Source organism: Megascapheus bottae, chromosome 1, assembly GCF_031878675.1.
Source record: "Megascapheus bottae isolate mThoBot1 chromosome 1, mThoBot2.hap1, whole genome shotgun sequence".
In the NCBI taxonomy this organism is placed as follows: Eukaryota; Metazoa; Chordata; class Mammalia; order Rodentia; family Geomyidae; genus Megascapheus; species Megascapheus bottae.
Genome location: NC_143509.1, coordinates 20,800,992 through 20,819,036, shown reverse-complemented (window position 1 = coordinate 20,819,036; position 18,045 = coordinate 20,800,992).

The window sequence follows — 18,045 nt, the reverse complement described above, 5'->3', positions numbered from 1 at the left end:
CATCTTGGCCACATTTCTGAAATATAGATATTATATATGTGTACATAAATATGAACATATGGAGATGCATGTATGCACATATATATCTGTATACATGAATCTATATGCATTCAAGGAAATCTGTACATATATACCCAGGCACACACATATTTGTGCATACCTATGTACATACTATATTTATTTAACTCTAGCAGTTTTGATAACAATGCAGAATATGTCATAATCACCATACTTCAGCCTAAGTTCCAGGGAATCCTTTTGCCTTTAAACCACCAGTGGCTGGATGAGCATTGAAGACTGTTTTCACAAAGGGTATAGAACGATATTCCTAAAAATGATGTTTTCTCCTTTCCTGTACTGCCTGATATCATCCACAGGTCTTGTCTTCACTGTCTGTTCCCTGTCTTCCAGCTTCACTCGATCAGCAAATTCTCATAAGTAACACATTGAAAGTTAACACTACCCAAGAAAATTGGAGATGAGGTGTATTTCACTATTACTCAGCCTAGATATACTGATATTCTCATAAAGGACATGCTTTCTCACTCATATCCCTTCCCAATCCCCTGGAGGATCATACTTTTTGCAAATTAGAAGAACCATCTTGAAATAATGAAAATGTTTTCCATCTTAATTGCATGTTGGGTTGATACTGTTTATAGTGGTTCAAAGTCTTGTGATTATACAAAGAAATATTTGACCTATGCTTCATGCACAATTTCCTCTAGCTCCTAGAAAAGAAATATTTATATGTACCTTTTATTTGCATTTAGCACCTGAAACTCTGATGACCCAAAGGAAGGCATGTCATTGTAAAGCATTAGAAGGAAGCTCTATTTCTTTGAACAAAAGAATAACCAGAAATAGAGCTTCCTTCTAGCTCCTTACAAATGAACTAAGCTTGAAATCTAGAAGATGGTTCTAGTATAAAATTTACCAGCAAATATCTGGCCCAAAGACGAGAATTGGGAACTAATGCTTTACAATGACTTGCCTTCCTTTGGGTCATCATAATTTCAGATTTCATGTATTATCCAGAGACCAATGTCTGACTTAATGAAAGGTCTTGAAAGCACTTCTCACTAGCCTAGCATTTTTAGCAAACTGATGAAAGAAAGCACCATGTACAAAATGTCAGCTTTATTAGGCCGCCTTTGTAGATACAATTTAAGTTGAGCCAGGTGTGTTTATTATCTCCTGACCTCTAGTCCAGGCCTGTTAATGCCCCATTGGAAAGGCTTGAAGTTCATAGAGCAAACACTTGTTCTGCTCACAGTTGTACACTAGTTTGAAATGGAGATAGAAGAACAGACAGGTAAGCTCTGTCAGTTAGGAAAATGTCTACCAATAGTTTCTTCTTAATAATGAGATTAGTGCTTACTTCTGCATGAATACCAATGAAAGATAAGATACAGAGAAAAAGTTTGTTTAGTGAACACTAAAGTCAGAAATGTTGCCAGGTATGGTGGCTCACTCCTGTAATCCTAGCTACTGAGGAGGCTGAGATCTGAGGATCAAGGTTCAAAGCCAGCCTGGGCACAAAAGGACCCTGAGACCCTTATCTCCAAACACCTAGAAAATGGAAAGTGGGGCTTGGCTCAAGGGTAGGGCGGTAACCTTGAGCTGAAGAGCACAGGGAAAAAAAATCCAGGCCTGTGGATTTCACATCAGGAAAATGGGTTCATTTCCTGGTCTTGGTATCCAACCTGCCTGTCACCTGGTTGGAAGGCTTGGCTATGATTTGTGATGTAAAGCAAGGCTACCTCTACCTCTGGGATTGGCCCTGCCGCCCTCTCGAACAGCACCTACCTCCCCCTGCCCTGCCCTCCTCTATGCTGATAGGCTCCTGCATCCCGTATCAACCCATTGTATTTTCCCAATAAACGAGTCTTGCCTCGACGAGTCTCCTTGGTGTGTCTAAGTGTCTTTCCTCTAGCGAGGGAGGGCTGGGTGCGGGCAGCCAGTTGGCCCTAACCTTTCTCGGCCTCTTCTTAGTGCGGGTCAGAAGACAAGAAGGACTAAAAACCCCAACACAGGCCGATGGGTAGGGTGGTAGCCTTGAGTTGAAGAGCTCAGGCCAAGTTCAAGCCCCATGACTAACAAAAAAAAAAAAAAAAAAAGAACTGTAGCTCAGGTCATTGTGCGTATTTGAGGAAGAATGAATAAGCACACACTGAAAAGGTGGCAAATCTAGATAAGATGTCTGGACACATGGGGCATTAGAGTCTCGAACCTGATGTAGTTCAGATTACAGTCACTGAGTCAAACTTGTCTTTGGATGGACTATTTTTTTGTGTTCAATATTTTAATAACCCCTACATGGGAAATAAACAAAATTATAAAATACATCTATTAGGTAGTACTTCTTTAAAAGAGTATTTGTCCGTCCCTATTATTTCCTAGACTTTGTTAAAGGAATACAATTGTTTATGTGTTGCTGGAATTAAGGGCAAACAGAAGGCCATGAGGCATATGAAAGATTCATAGAATGGAATGTGTGTTACCTCAAGGTAGGAGAGAGTAGAGACAGAAACTATACATGACAGCAAACACTGAGATCTGTGTGTGAGCACAGAGAACAGATAACACATTCACCATGACCACCGGACCTCTGCTAATTGAAAAAGCCAAATGATAAGTTCTTACAGCTAAGGTCTCTCTTTGTCCCTCGGTCTTCATTTGCTACTATTTATTCTACATCCAAGACATATATTTACCTCCTTGCCTGTGCTTAGAGACAGAACTTATTCCATCTTGCACCTCCATAGCTCACTCCTTCACTTTCTTCAAGAATTGATTTTAGTGCATGTAAACAAATATAATATCATATATGAATGTATGTATGTATACATGCATGCAGGCTAGCATGTATGGATAGACTCATATATATGAACAGCAGACATGACTCCATCTTGCAATTCCTAAAGATTTTTTCAAAAATTAGTTTTTATGCATGTAAGTGAATACCAGACGATTACATATATGTATATATCCATATGTATATGTACATATCTATATAAGAATGGTGTATGCAGGCATGAGATACCCTGGTAAAAGCACTTTGAGCAATTAACATCCAATTTACCAAGAATAAGTATGAAACGAGTCTGGACTATGAAATGGGTCTGGTAGGTGGGTGGATGAATAAAGAGGTTAAAGGAGGAGGGATAGGGTCATCATAATCTAAGTCCATTTGTACAAATGCAACAATAAAACTCCATGAGACTGGTTAGGGGAGGGGAAGGGAATATGGGAGAAAGATGAAGAGGGTGACTGATCAAGACACTTTGTATCCATTAGTGGAAATATTGAAAGAAAACTCTCTTCTCTTGTTCAGGTAAGTGAAAAAGAAAGAGGAGAAGGTGGAATAAGAGGACACAGAAGACAAGGAGGAAGAGGAAGAGGAGGAGGATGAAATGCAGGAGGAGGATAATTAGGAGGAGGCAGAGGATTATAATGAGGAGGAGGAGGAGGAGGAGGAGGAGGAGGAGGAGGAGGAGGAGGAGGAGGAGGAGGAAGAGGAAGAAAAATCTGTTTTCATATCACTTCTCAGGGGAGACGCAGGCCCAACACTTTCAGGCCTCCTTGACCCTGTCTTTTCTTTTCCATACAATTTATCACCTTTCATTCCATGCCACACTTATAAGGTTCAAGTAAGAGCCCCCAGTTAGAATTTGATCTTTGTAGGAGTGGGAATTTGTCTCTCTAGTCCACTGCAATGGAGATGAGTGAGTGTCTGTACACAGTGTGACTCTTACCGATTCAGGATAGAGCCATCCCCTTCTATCTACCATAGTCTATCACCATCACATCTGACACCATTTCCGGGCTCCACCCCCTCCTAAGATATGCCCCCTTGATATTACAGAGCCTTGCCCATCGCTGCCTCTCCCCCTTCACTCTGTACCCACATTTCTAGTCATGTCACCTTGAGGATTGGTTTCCGTTATATTTAACCTTTTTTCTCTTCCTTCAAAATTCCCTCTATTATATGTACTCTTGCCTGCGGTCTATCCTGACTCACCTCCACTCTCCTTCTTAGAGGAGAAAGCACAGACAAAAGCCAGATTCACATTTGCATCCATAAAATATGCAGCCCTCCAGGTAGCAACTTAGCACCTACAATCTTGTACTTATAACCATATCTGTAATGTTTTTAACATTACTTGTAATGCATAGGAAAAGTATATTTTCTTCCCTAGGACTACTAATTTATCATCTTATTTCCTGTGTTCTTCAGTTGATTTGCCTCTGCGGAGTGGCTTGCCGTATCCTGTGGGCCCATTGCCCATGCCTTGCCCTTTGTCTCCATGAGGTTCAATTTCAGGAGCAGGTGTGGAATACAAGCCACCCGAAATGCATGAAGTTCAGAAAGCGATGTGGTAGGGCTTACATGGAGGATACTGGGTGCAAGATGGAAGCCAGGCTGAACTGGCTCATATTTCTGAATTGTTCAGTAGAAGTCCATGTGCCAAGAATAATAGCCAGATATAAACTTGTCAACATACTGCAGTTTTACATCTGGGAAGAAAGATTTATTTTTATGTCTTAACTGTCATCATTTTGATGCTGGTGTTAAGACTTGAGTGAGCGTTTTCCTTCTGCCATGTGCATTTTGGGATGAATACAAATGATTCTCTACAAGCTTCCCACACTCAGGCCAGGTTTTTATTTTCATGGATCCATATGTACATACTTTTGTAAAATCCTCTCCATTGTGACTTTCTTGGTGCTGTAACTGGCTTCTAATGAAAAGAATTGGGCCAAAGTAGGAAATAAGTTGTCACTTCTAACACTTTGGTTGTTATATAGCTTTCCATCTTGACAGCAGACTTGCTCTAGAGATCCTATTTGCTGTCTTGATGAAGTCCACAGATATGCTGAATTAATAGGCTTTCTGTGTGAAGCAAGGAAGACTTTAGCAGCTGAGAGTGACCTTTAACCCCTAGCCAGCCAGAACTGGGGCAGTCAGTCAAATGATGACAAGAAAAGGAATTACTGTAAACACCATGGAGATCCCGAAGGCAGATGTGTTCTCAGTCAGGCCTCCAGATGAAAATTCCTCCTAGACTGGCCTAGATCCTAAGCAAGATAGATGGCCTAACAGAGTCTAGTCTGACTCAAGGAAAAATGGTGATAATATAAATGATGGTAATAAATTTATATTGCCTTGACATTCATTATTTATGGTCGTCTGTTATACAACAATAAATAAGATCTGAGGAATTCTCCATGATAAAAACAAAATCAAGACCAAAAACAAAGAAGCAAGCAAAACATCTTAAATGCCATCAGATGAAGAGCTGTATTATAAGCCTTGATTTTTTGCTTTCCACATTTTACTGTACTAGAATTTGGCTATTGCCTGGTCCTTAACTAAGAGAAGTCTGTCAGAACCATAATGATTCTACCTGTACAATGAGGTGGACCAATTAGATATTCTTTACAGAAATTTAGATTTATTTTGTGAGACTGATAAGATTCCTACAAGCCAAAAAGAAGTTGGGACTCAATTTGACAGGGTGCTCAAATGTGTTTAAATACAATATGCAACTTAACCCACCTATAAGGTATTAGCATTCTGTTGTAATTATGAATTTCAAAATACAAGATAAGTATGATTTTCTAAACAAAAGATAAATAAGTGTCAAAGTATAGTGTTGTATAGCAAACATAAAATTATATCTACCACATAGTTTAAAAATAGCTTTGGTGATCTCAACATTTATTATTAAACTAACATTGATGAGAGATTTGTTTTAAAGTTGGCATTTTGGGGCATTTTTTTTCCTCATTGGTTATGAGACTTCAACTCTGGGCCTGGATGCTATCCCTGAGTTCTTCAGCTCAAGGCTAGCACTCTACCACTCTGAGCCACAGCATCACTAAAGTTGGCATAGTTTGATAGAAATAAACAAATAATAAGGGACCAGTATATTTAGTGAATCTGAAAAGATGTTTAGTAGCTAAATGGATATCTTAAAATGGTGTCAAAGTTATGGAACAATAAGTGTGTAATTGAATGATGGCTATCCATGATGGAAACCCAGAAGTAGATTTTCTTATGAACAGGTTCACAGTGTGCTTGATCAATTCATAGTTTTAAAATATTGGGAATAGTACCTACCACTGAAAGTGACAGATACCACTGATACAAAGCTAAGAGGAAATGTTTTCATTAAGGATTTCACACCTGTAGAAATACTGTCTGTCCTTTATGTTCTTGATTTTGCCCTGTCATCAGTGTGTTTGCCATTAAGAGGGAAAGGCACCTATTTCAATGGAAAGAAATTTTGGCATTAACTCTGAATATATAAGACTGGAGCATGCATTACGTTTCTTTTAACAAAGAAAAAAAAGTAGCATTCACAGATGTCTCCATGCTAATTGCCATAGTGAATGCAACATAGATAATAGAGACAAATAGCATCACAAAGTTTAATTTGACATCAGAAATAAAGTTGCCAAGTGCCAACCCCAAAACATTTTGCCAACCTCCAGAAGTTTCCTTGCTGTAGCTCCAGAAAAGTTTTCCCACCATAATTTGTGAGTAGTGGTATTGAGGGAATTTAGTGTGCGAAAACTTTGTTGTAGAAAATAATATTGATTCGCTTAAACTTGAAATTTACATGGTAGGAGATTGACATAGTAGAATTGCTACAAGCTATGCTTGGAGAATTGACTGTGAAAACTAAAAAAGAACAGTTAGGGAAGCTGATGGCTAACGTTGCTTTAGAGACTAAACATGACTTGAGAAATCAGAAACAATACCAGCCAGAAAGATACAATGTGTAGAAAAGTAGTCTATAAATGGCTTACATAGACATTTCATAATTAAAATATTGCTTATTAAGACATTGCTTATACATTTAATTTGTTTATTTGAAATAAGGAAGGAAAGGGGGGGAAACAAGATGATTGGGAGAGGGTGAGGTAGGAAACAGACAAAATGTGAGAAGGGGTATCAATGTATGAGAAGTAATGTACCTACTACCTGAGGAATGTAACTGTAACCCCTCTATATATTATCCCTGCAATAAAATCTTAAAAAATGTCACCATGAAATTTATTCCAGAATGTTTCGTTCACTTTTGGGGGCAATACTGTTAGAAGTTATTTTCACTATGATAAACCAATGCCATTGCTTCATTTAAAACAGAACCAGAGCTATTTTTTAAATTTAAGATTTTTTATTCAAATCTCTACACAAGTTTGCTGTCTAGTAGCTATCTACGTCACAATCTAACACCAGTTGTTCAACTGAAATGACCACGTTTGTCCAGTCATTAGGAGAGTTCTGCACTCATTGCACATAAGCTGCCATCTTCTGTTGCTATGCTTGTATGTCCATGGATTCAACCAAACAACAATGGAAAATATTTGCCGAAAAAGAACCCATATGCTCTTATTGAACACGTGCAGACATTTTTCTTGTCAGCATTTCCCAAGCAATAGTTGGGACAAAAAAAACTAACACTATTTCTACTCTGTTTGTATTTTTTAGGGAAGTATAAGAATCTACAGATTATTTCAAGGATTAATTAAATTATAGGACGTTTAATATAAAGCCCTTGAGCAGCTTCAACCTTCTGTAACTGCCAGCAGTCTTAGAAGCAATCCCTCTTACGAGCTCTGAGAATCCACTCTATTTTTTAATAATGATTTTCTATTAAATCTGTTACAGAGAAAGTATCATATAATAAATCCTTTTCAGCATCCAATGCAGTGGTTCATGCCTGTGATCTTACCTAATGAGAAGGTTCAGAACAAGATCTGTTGCAGCCAGCCTAGGTAAATAAACTCGTAAGACCATTTCTCAATTTAGATTTTGGCATGGTGTCCTACACCTGTCACCCCAAGGTATATGAGAGCTGAAGTTTGAGAGGATCACAGTTCTAAGCCTGTCTGGGCAGGAAAGACCATGAGATCCCACACCCACAGAAAGACCCTAGGCAGGATGATGCATTCCTGTCATTCCAATGGAGACAGAAGCCAAAAAGTAAGAGAATTGTGACTCCAGTGACTTAGGCCAAGGCCTGAGGGGTAGGGGAGGAAGGCAAATGAAGACCCTATCTCAAAAATAACACATAAAATACAAGGCTAGAGACAGAGCTCATATGATATGATCATCAGCACAGTAAATAAGGAGGTCCTGAGTTCAAATACTAGCAGTATACTGAGACAGATTAGATAGATAGATAGATAGATAGATAGATAGATAGATAGATAGATAGATAGATAGCAAAGATATAGTTTGAAGGGAAATATGCACATACTCAGATAATCCCTAAACACTGAATAAAAGCTAAGAATCTACAGCACAAACAGAAGTTGACTTTTGACTTTTTGTATCAACTTAGTTGATAGATGTCACCCAGATACTTGCTTTTTGTTTGTTTTGTTTTGGTTTGTTTTGTCCTGTGAAATAAAATTTTAACTATTTATCAAAGAACTGTGAGGTAGAAATAGTTAGATGGCCAGTTTGCTATCTCTATTGTGATGACCACTAAAGGACAACAGTAATTAGATAGCCATTAAAGAAAGAAGCATTACAAATGAGTTGAAGAACCACATATGAGCATTATATTTTACCTTTGAGCAAAACAGATTCCCTTCTCTGTATGGGTGGGTCTCATTCTATAAGTTGAATGCCTTTATGGGAAAAAGACTTGATGTATCTGCACAAGAAGGTATCATGATGCTCACTGCCTTTGAACTCAAGTCTGTAACTATTATTCTTGGGTGTCAAGCCTTCAGAAAAACTTCACAGGTGTTGAGATTGTACCTACACCTAGGTAAGTCAGTCCCTTCTCTTTCCTGAGTCCCTAGGAGACCCTTGATGGCTCTCTGGTTCCAAAGGGAACATCACTGTGGAAACAGCATGGTGGCTGAAGACAAGTAGTTCAGCTCTGTGCATCCACTGCTGGGCTCAACAGTTGGCCTCTATTGCCAACCAGTATCCATTAATACCTTGCCATTTTCCCACAAATATCAAAATATTTGTATTATTTCAATCAGGAATATTCACCTTTGTGGCTTGACTGTTTTATATACTGGTACTTACAAACACACACACACACACACACACACACACACACACACATACACACACACACACGATTAATACTGATTCTATTTCTATGACTTCTATTTCTCTGTAGAATTCTGAAGGGTATGACTGTCACAGGGAATGACACCTGATTACACTGGAAAACAAGTTGTCTTTCCATAAAATAGAGTATTCTAGATACTATAGAAAATCTCTCATAGCTAGACTTTCTCTGAAATATAATTTTAATACAATTTTCTTAAAAAAACTATGTAGTACCTTTAGATGAGATCATATTTCAATACATTCAGTGATGAAGAATAATAGTAAATGTACAGCTGTTAACAAATGAAAAGTAACATATAAATCAAATAAACACCTGTGAACATTAAGCTTTAGTGACATGATTTAATATCAGTATGTTAGAATCATGAATGAAGAAACATATACATAGGATGTGGTTTTGCCACATCATAAACCAAGTATAAGATGGACACTGGTCAGAAAGAATGACATTTGTAAGAATCCATTTGTGAGAAAATGGAAAGATGTGGAAAAAAATCATGTTATGTGAAGTAAGCCAGACCCAAAGGAACATAGGCTCAATGGTTTCCCTCATTTGTAATAATTAGTACACATCTAGGATTCTCCTAGGAGAAGATCACAATAGCTCAAAAGCTATGTACATATAGTCATGTAGGATGAGACTAAGGGAAATGAACTCTAGATATGGAAACAAGAGCTTTATCTTGTGTGATTGTTAATCTTAGTGGACTATGTTTTTTCTCTTCTCCTTTGTTGACCTTTGGTTAATCTCATATCGTTACTATATCTGACTTTGTTACCTGTCATATTGTATACACATTTATTTGTTCATTTGAAATAGGAAAGGGAAGGGGGGCAAACAAGATGATTGGGAGGGGCTGGGGAGGGAAATGGGGACAAAAACATGAGAAGGGTATCAATGTGTGATAAGTAACTGGCGATGTAACTTTAACCCCCTATACATTATCTCCATAATAAAAAATAAAATGAAAAAAGGTGTACACTAGGTTATCTTTTGCTTAGAATTATTTCTTTGATTAGCTTTAATTTGTTATTCTTTTTAAAGTATCATTTTTATTATTGTTAGGTAACTACCTACAATGGTGCTTCAATTCTACATGTGAGTTATATATAAAATGCATCTTTATCAATGTCACCCCTTTCATCATTCTTTCCCAACCCCGCTCCGCCCCTCAGTTTTCCTGACTCAATTTTCACATATATATGTTGAATATTATGACTCATTTATCCCAATCTGCTCCTCGTTGTGCATTTTCTAGATCTTTTTTGTTACCTTATTTTGCTTTCAAATGCTAATGCACTATAAACAATGTCACACATATGTCATCAAAAGCATTTCTATAAAGACATGAAGCATTATTTTCCTGATAATCCATCCACATTGGCAACTATGTTTTTCTTTATTTTTTTTAACAGATGGGCTTGTGATAAGTTATTCAATCTGGAGAAATCATGATTTCTGCAGACTTTTCCCAGTGCTGATAAGGGGCTCTTCGGAATTACCACATGCACATGGAGAGAATGCCAGACTCTTCTACGGCAACGATTATTTATAAGCTGAGGTCTTCTTTACTAATGTTTCATCCTGCTGATCTGTTGAATCTATATATTATACTTTGTGGTTAGGATATGTAGCACAAAATAGGACTAAAAATTTGCGTAGAACAGATCAATTGAGCTGAAAATATTTTGTGTGCAGAGGTGTGAGCAAGAAGAGAAATTCTCAGTTGCAGAGTTCTCCAGGCTGCAAGTAGCAAAAAACTTCCCTCTTTTTTCCATATGGAGACAGTATTATTTCAAGTGCAAACTAAATGCTGTTATCAAGATTTATATTGATGTGCTCGATCAGTTCCCCTTGAAGAATGGGTTACAGAATCGTGGATAAAATGAGCGACTCAGAACAAAAAGCTTTTATTCCGAGGCACAAGGCTAATCAGACATGAGTTGTAAAGGGCTTTAAGATAATATAAATAGGGAGTTGGTAACTTAGAATGTTGAGTGATTCCCAAGGAAGGCAGATACAATGACTACAACTACCAGAAGAAAAGCCCTGATCCTAACTATATACTTTATGGTATTTAATACTAAAATTTTTAATTTTTTAGCATTTGATTGGCTGAATCAGAACTCTCATTGCAAATACATATGTTCTCTGATTTATGGATAGAGGAAAACAATCAGGCTTTAGTATGTTCTAGAATATTTTAGTATGATCTAGGCCCTATTTTATTTGTAAATTACACTAGGCTGCTGAGTATCATATAAAACTATTCATATACAAGTACTCTTCATAGACGTTCATAGGAAAGCACACATAAGACTATTTGGAATATATTAAAATTATATTGCTGAATAAGTTGGAATTTAAATTTTAGTAAGTGCAAAAATAAATCTCATGTATGTATATAATTATTTTGGTAGAATTATTAAACTTAAGTTCATAAACTAATACACATAATGAATTGTGCACCAGACTTCGTACTCTTCTGTCTTTTTTGTTTCATTTTACACCTAAGTTGTGCACCTAAGTATTGCTACAACTAAGAATAAAATCTATCTATATATCTACAAATCTTTAGATAGGCAGATATCAATGGATATATGTATCAATTATCTAGCTATCAAATTTTATCTCATTATTACAAAAATTATCATACTATTAAAGTATTTTCTTGAGGTGAAATACACTAGTATTCACACTGTTATTTGCAGTTCTAAGTATCTGATCCTTTTTCTGAACCATACAAATTGTTATTTCTCCTCTTTCTTTTAATTTTTTTTAGTGGTCCTGAGGCTGGAAATCAGGACTTCACCTTTGCAGACAGGTCCTCAATTCTTTTCTCTTATTTAAAAACAACACAAAATTTTCCATTGAATCAATTAAACAATATGTGATCTGTTCACCAGTGGCTCACAATTACAATCCTAGCTACCCAGGAGGTTCAAGGTTTAAAGCCATCCCCTTAGAAATGTCACAGACATCCTGTATGACCATATGTACATAGATTTTGAACTATTGCTGTCCTCTGCTAGGGTCATCCTAGATGTGTACTAGTTATTACTAATGAGGGAAGCCATGGAGGCTATGGTCCTTTGGGTCTGGCTTACTTCACTTCATATGTTTATTTCCAAGTCTTTCCATTTGCTTACAAATGGGACCATGTCATTCTTTCTGATGGCAGCATAGAAATCCATTGGAGCATAAGTACCAAATCTTCTTGATCCATTCATCTACAGACAGGCATCTAGGTTGATTCCATATTTTAGCTTTGGTAAATAATGATACAATGAACATCGTTGTGCTAGTGGCTTTAGTATGCCTTTATTTCTGGACATTTGGGTAAATGCCAAAGAGTGGGATTGCTGGGAGATAGGGGAGCTCTATGATTAGCTTTCCAGAGTGATTTACACTCCCGCCAACAGTGTAGTAGTGATCCCTCCTGGTCACATCTCCACCAGGATCTGTTGTTATTAGATTTCTTGATAATGGCCATTAAAACTGGAGTTTGTAGGAATCTCAAAGTTGTTTTGATTTGCATTTCTTTTATGGCCAGAGATATGAAGCATTTCTTCATTTGTCTACAGGCCAAAGCTATGTATATATGGTCATACAGGATGAGATTAAACAAGATGAAACCTAGGTTATGGAAACAAGAGGCTTATCTTTGTAATTGTTGTTCTTAATATAGGATGTGAAGTTATTTCTTTTCTCTTTTCACTTACAGATAATCTCATGTGGTTACTGTATCTGACTTCACCTTACCTGGTATATTATATATCTGCTTATTTGTTTCTTTGAAATAGGAAAAGGAAGTGGGGAAAACAAGATGATTAGGAGGGGGTGGGGGTAGGGAAATGGGGACAAAACATGAGAAGGGGTATCAAGATTCGAGAAGTAATGTACCCATTATCTGAAGAATGTAACTGTAACCCCTCTATATATTATCCTGACAATAAAATAAAATTAAAAATAAATAAATAAATAAGAAATGTCACAGACACTCCCATCCCCAAAATCACTGGCAAAAATCTGGCCTGAAAATGTGGTTCAGCTTGTAGAATGTCCTGAGGTGAAAACTTTTACCATGATTCCTGGGTTTACTGACATGTTTTCTATATGTTTAGAAACTTCATACTCAGATGTCTCTTGACTCTACATCTCCTTTTGCTGCTAATTTTTCTATGGAAATAGATTCATACTTTTCATATTTATATAACTATTCCAAGTATTAGGACTAATTAGCCCTTCTATCTATTGGTAGAGAGCATTCTGTAGTCATATAGATTTTAACCACTAAATGTCATTATTCTTTGTTGTTGTTGTTGTTGATCATGGTGCTTGAACTCAGCCTAGGCACTGTCCCTGAGCTCTTCAGCTCAAGGCTATCACCCTACCCTTGAGCCAAGGCCCACTTCCCATTTTCTAGAAGTTAATTATAGATAAGAGTCTCAGGTCCTTTAGCGCCGAGCCTGGCTTTGAACCCTGATGCTTAGATCTCAGCATCCCAAGTAGCTAGAATTATAGGCGTGAGCCACCAAGCCCACCTATGGTAATTCTTTTTTGATATTGCTTTTGGTACAAAATGTTGTTTACCAAACAATACTTTTTGCAATTTTGATCACTTATTATGTCTCAGCTTTACTTTATTTGGAATTATAGCAATGGAATTGTAAGTATGAATCAGTGTGACTGCTTTCCTATACCTAAGGCTTTTGAAGTACATTATTCATAATTCATAAGCTTATGAATGAAAGAGAAAAGAAAAATAAATTCATGTCAATTAGACTTCTCTATGGTCTTTTGAACAGCCTTTGATTTATAAAAGTCAGTTTTGTTATGTTTAAAACAAAATTTGCCCTTTCTTGGGCAAGAGTAGGATTTGAACTGAGAGCCTCTTGCTTGCTAGACAGATACTGAATACTTGAGCCATTCCCAGCTCTTCCTCCCATTGGTTTTTGCTGTTTGTTTGATTGAGCGGTTCCACATTTATGCTGAAAGTCCTGTTAGCACTTTCTGTGAAGCTGGTATGTCAGACAGGGCTCCACACGCAGCTCTCAGATTCCAGTCCTCCGCTCTCTCCCTTCAAAGTAGCTAGCAGTACAGGGGACAGCCACCATACCCAGCCATAGAGTAAAATAGCCTTGAAAAGCACAGGGGAAGGCACATGGCAGGATATACACTTCCATCACAAGAAATGGAAAGTCATAGTGGTGGACAGAGAGAGGCCTTAGGCCTAGATGAACGTCTCATGTAAACTCGGGAGTTAGAAGTCGATCTAGCCTTGCCTAATGGGTGAGCCACACGTAGAGGAGACCACAAATCCAGAAGGGAAGACATGAGCCCAGGTATGGTGCATATGGGCAACTGTGTCCTAGGTCCCCTGCCAGGCTTGAAGCACATCAGCTGCCCCGTCAAGCCTGAGCCCAGGTTGGGAGGGGAGAGGACGCAAGACACCCAGACCCTCTGTCTTTCCTTGCCCAGGAATGACTTTAATTATAGAATTTGACAGGTTGCATGACAATCCTCGCACCAAAGAATTTACAAATTCATTAGACAGCTATCAACAGAGAAAGTGGAAGCCTGGAATCCAGGCTATAACCATTACTCTTGGGAATATTATCCATAATACAGAGACATTGTCAATGTTTAGAATAAAATGTAGTCAGTAGAAACCCAGAATTTGAGCCTTGTGGAAAACACCACACACACATGTACACGCGCACACACACACATACACACTCACACACCACACACACACCAAGAAAGATGGAAGTTACTCATAAAACATAAGAGTGGAAAAAAGAAAAGAATAAGAAAAATAATCTATAAATTTTCTTTCTTGGTATTAGAAATTTTAATATGTAGGCTCATTTTCACTAAAAAAAATGTCCACGGTATTAACAGCTTGATTTCTAAATGTGGTTCCTCTGAAAAGCTCAGGATTTATAGGAAAATATAGAGCCACACACCTAATCTAGAAAGACATTTTGCAGCTGGATGTGTACACTCAAAAAAAGAGGTTTGGGCACAGCAGAATCAGGGCTCATGGAGTCTTGCCCGAAGGAAGGATATGACAATAGTTAATTCAGTCAAACCTACGATCTTTGAAATACATTGAAAAATATATTGAAATAATTATGCCCAACTCCCTCGAGAGAGCTTGGCCTGTATTATTGAAAAAGTTATTACTCAAAGAATATAAGATCGGAGAACCTGGGTGGGTGCCCCAAATCTGTCTTTTATTAATTTGGATGCATGCTTTGACAAGTAAGGCATAGTGTCCTCTAGTGCTCACATATGAGAATAACAGCTGACACCCTGATTTTACATAGCCTATTCTGTTACGTCATTGACAATATTCATCCTTCAAACTCTAGGTTTAAATAGTATCCTTGTGTTAGATTGTCTTTTCCAGGCAAAGCAAGTTTCACTGGGGTAGGATACAATGGTGGCAATATTTCTCAGATTAAATCATGAACATTTATGCCCACTAATCTTACTTGTTCCATTCCACATAGGATTGTATCAAAAGAAGCTAGAATTCAACTCAAATAAAGCATTCATAAGTTCAATTAATTTGCAATTGCAAGTTAGATGTTTTAGCCTTACATGGAGCTAATCGTGAAATGCCATGGAATGTTTTTGAAACTTAGTTTCAAATGACAAGCTTACACTGGAGAGTCGGAGCTGTAACGTAGACGTATAGAGTGAATATAGAAAATAGTACTGAAACTTTATCAAGATATTTTTACTATGATTTAGGAAATATTTTATGTTTGCACATGGACAGAAATACAAATATGCGGGAAGGACATTTGGAGGAGATTTGATGGAGTTCTCTGATAACAAACCCAAGTTCTCAACTAAGGATGCAAACAGAGAAACAAGGTAAAGCAATGAACAAGCTGGAAGAGAAGAAAATCCTTGCTCTCTAGATGATTGATGAGCACAGAACTCCAGGGGGAGAAATAGCTTACAGGCTTTGGTGAATGTGAGCTCCAGGGCATCTCAGAGGTGATGGAAATATGCTACAGCCAGTGAAGTTTTTGTTATGTACTTGATATCATAGAATCAAAGACACATGTGGCTCACTGAGTCTCCAGGTTGGAACAAGGCAAGGGCAGAGCTGGATGTCTTTTAACCTACCTCAGGGCAAAGGAAGATAATTACAGTAGGTGAGTGCCAGCAGATTAATGCTTAATTTTAATTATGTTCTAAAACCTAAGTGCCAGTGATTATATACAGAGATTCCCTTCTTAAATACTTGTTTGTTAAACATGACATTTGAAATATGATGTAAAAATCAATGTTAATAAATTATTTAACAAAAACAAACATCAGCAGAAAGATGTCAACAACACATAAGTCAATTAAGGAATGAATGCCAGTGCTTTTGGCCAATGGTGGGCAAGCAAACTTGAATGTTCTGCTGCTGATAATTTATGTCAGGAAAATGCCAACTGAAGAAGAAATTAGTCCTGATGAGATATCTTAACTTTAGAGACTATTTAATATTTATGAAAATATTTATGTTTCACTAGAAGAAATCGAATTTTATTTAAGAAGCAAATATAGTATCCAACTCTGGCATCACCATTGGCAGGAATGTGTATTCAAGAAGACAGTAAAATCAAACAAAAATGTACTTCAGAGTTTAAATGTGCAACTGAACAGTGAGGAATTAGTTTACAAATTTATCTTTCCCAGTAATCTCAGGTTTCCCAAGGAAAACCCTCCTCTTAGCAAGGGAATTTTTCAGTAACAGCTCTGATGAGTAGATCAATTATTATCCAAATCACTGTTACAATTGCACTTAAGTATACACACACCCTTTATTAGAAAGTAGCTGTGGGCTATTCTTGCATTGTATGAAAGCAGTGGTCATCTGTATTTGTTGAAAAGGAATTTCTGCTCTTATGCTAGAATCCCTTCAAGTAACCTAGAAAGTAACTTACAACACTGAACACATTTCCACAGAATGTATTTTAACAACCCAGTGGGTCTTCTTTACCAAAGTTAAGCGTTATAATGTCATGTAAGACTTTCCAATGTTGGCATCCATTTCAGACCATCAGATATAGCATATAGCCAAGATTTGAGTGCAAACAATCCAAGGTCTGTTACCGAAAATGGTGCCAAACTTGGTAATAAATGCCTCCTATAAAAACACGACTTAGTCATAAAAGAGATTGTTTGTGGACAGATAACTCAGGCTGACAGCTTGTGGATTCCAAAATTCGTCAGGCAGTTTTTCTACTGGGCTTTCTCTTGGGCAAGTTTATAATGTTAAATGATGATGATTGCACATACACACAAAGAAAGATCACTAAGAATATATTTTTAAAAACAGATTTTGAGGAGTTCTGGATTTGTAATTAAATATATGTGTGTTGTATCATCTTTCATCATGCATGCTAAGCGAAGAAATCATAAGTGTTTAGGGAAAGATTTCAGCACAAGTGAATGTTACAGAATTCACTTTGGGGCCTGGTCATTGGATAAAAGTTTCTAAACAGTGCACATTTTGAAAATACAGACATAAATCTATTTAAAGAGCTTCTTTATTCAGACCTGCAGAGATAGCACTCTCTGTGGCAATTTGTCTGCAGTCTCTTCTGTTAGGTGACATTTTTCTTGAGCAATAATCAATGGATGGCTGTCTACCACCTGGCATCTGGTTGCTAAGCACAGCAGCAACACTGGAAGGAGAAGTCTGAGCCCGAGGAAGCTGGTGGTTGTATAGCAGGGCACACTCCACACTCAGAAAATCCTCTGTGCATCAGCTTGATGGGGTGAACTTTTGCATCCAAACTTCAGATGCCATATCCTTCCCCATCCTGTTTGGCTTGTTTACATGGTGTTCAAGATTGGCACCCTACCACTTAAACCACACCTACACTCTGGATTTTGGAGGAACTTTGAACCTCAA